We start from the raw sequence: 2,314 nt of genomic DNA, 5'->3' as shown, positions 1-2,314 counted from the left end.
CCAGTCTTGAGATACAAGGCAAAAATTTTCCCTGGAACCCAGTAGTTGTGCTCTTTCCAGCCGAGAAGATGTGTTTGGATTAATGTTGATATCCATTCCCTTTGAAATTTGTGAGATTCCCTAAGGAAATACTATCTCATAGGATGGAATCAAACTAGTAATTATCTTCTGTATATGCCAGAGGAAGAAGGCTGGACTAAATGACTGCTAGAGATCATTTCAAGTGCTATGATTCTAGTTTATGGCCCTACAAACCCTAATTAGTGAGACTTAGCAGCTGCCAGTGGGACTTCATTCAGAAAAGTCTAATTCCCCAGGGTGGGTTGGAAGATGTCTTCTTTTGTATCCCTTTTTCCCCATGGAATCTAATGTAGCACTCTACTGGCAGTAAATATAAAATGCATTCTTATTGGTTAAATCATAAGCAAAAAGAAATGCCAGAGTTTGGAGTCCAAGCCTTTGTCCATATATGAAAAAGCCAAGCACTGTATTTGTCCTCCATTGAGAAATATTTATCAGAAAATAAGAAAACGACTTATTTCTACCAGAGATAAAATAAGTCCATTCCTAGCAGCAACTTCTACATGCAATTCAATTCTATATAATAAATATTTATTAAGGCCCTTCTGTAGGCCAGGCATTGTGCTAGGCAGTGAGAATACATAGACAAAACAAAGCAGAGGCAATCCCTTCCCTCAAGGGGCTGTACCTTACCAGACTGGTCAACTTACACATACGAGTCCATACAAAGGCTCTACAGAGCCATGTGTAGTAATGGCTATAGGAAGAGATGGGTTTGAGAGTGCAGAGAGAGGTAGCACAGATACCTTAGCAGACTCTGGATCCCAATTCCTACAACCCACCCTTACAATCTCCCTTCCTTCCCCTCCTAATAATCTTCTGGGAGAAACAGCTGAAGAAGGACATTTCTAATGATCAAACCTTTTGAGGCCTACCCATAGAGGATCAAAAGTAAGTTTTCTCCAAGCTTTTGCTAAAGAAATCAGAAGCTGCTTTATGATTTGGTTATCATAGGGAGCTCCCTGCAGAGGATCAGAACCTGTCTAGGACTGAGTCAAAATCCTAGAGTTGCCTGAGGCATCTAAAGTTTAAGTAAATTGCACAGGGTTATACACACAAGCCTCGCAGGTAGGATTTGAACACAGGTCTCCTTGGCTCCTCACCTGGAAGCCATGCTGCCTCTATACAATCAGGATACCCCTAGAAAAACATAACTGCAAAACCTAAAATTATACTTTTTTGTTTACTTTCAGGATTGATTTTCTTTAAAAAGAACTAGACACAAAGACCTTAGACCTTGTTATCACAATGTCAGTGTATTTTTTGGTCTGAAGCGTGGGACAGAAAACTGACTTTCCACCTTCAGCAATCTTCAACAGTACAAGAGGTCTTAGAATAAAGCATGTTCTCATCACATGAAATGACCTCCTCAAGATATGCATGCTTGGTATGTAAACATCTCTTATGTATGTACAAGTGACCGCCTTGGGAAGGGACACTGCCTTCTCACCACCAGGTTAAAGCATATTTGCTCCTTCTCCCTGCCATGTGAGTGAGATACAGAAAGGTGCCCCTTCTTGCTGCGGAGTGAAGGGTATGGATTTTCAGCATTCTGAGTTACAAACTATAATCTGGAACACATTTTTCCATAGAAACAATGTCCAAAGAGGCTTTTAGGTTATATAGTACTATTATTGCCTAATTCAAATGGGCCTTTGTGGTCCCTAACCACTATTTATAACACTGTCTCTATAGGAAAAATGTGTTTTAAGTTTCAAAAACTTTACTTAAAAACACACTTTTGGCATGGATCCAACTGGTAAATTGGGGACTGCTTGTACTCAATGGTTCACCCCATGTGTGGGATGATAGTGTTAGGATTCTTGGTTGGTGATCTATGTAAGTTCAGAAAAAGTTATCTGTTTATAGCACACACAAAAATTCTTTCCCCACTTCTTGAGGGCAGGGCACAAACTTACAAATAAAAGAGGTAAAATGTTTTCTGCCTTCTTCCTCTGTTTATGTTCCTTCTGAACATGAATGTCAGAAGAACAGATATCCTAATGGATTCAGCATTTGTTTAATTAATTGAACAGAGAAAAAACAACAGCGTAAAGCTCTTTCCATCAACCATCAGACGTTTTCTCTGGCCGTATTGTCCCGATGACTACTCTCCAGAGCAATGGGCCAATACATAGCCTTGGTGCTCTACTTAAAGCTCTACTTTAGAGCTCTACTTAAAGAATGATTTGGAAGTAGAAGCAAACTTCTCCAGTCAATTTAGAAACTACAG

Source organism: Notamacropus eugenii, chromosome 1 (assembly GCF_028372415.1).
Source record: "Notamacropus eugenii isolate mMacEug1 chromosome 1, mMacEug1.pri_v2, whole genome shotgun sequence".
NCBI classification, from domain to species: domain Eukaryota; kingdom Metazoa; phylum Chordata; class Mammalia; order Diprotodontia; family Macropodidae; genus Notamacropus; species Notamacropus eugenii.
This window is presented reverse-complemented; position numbering follows the sequence as displayed.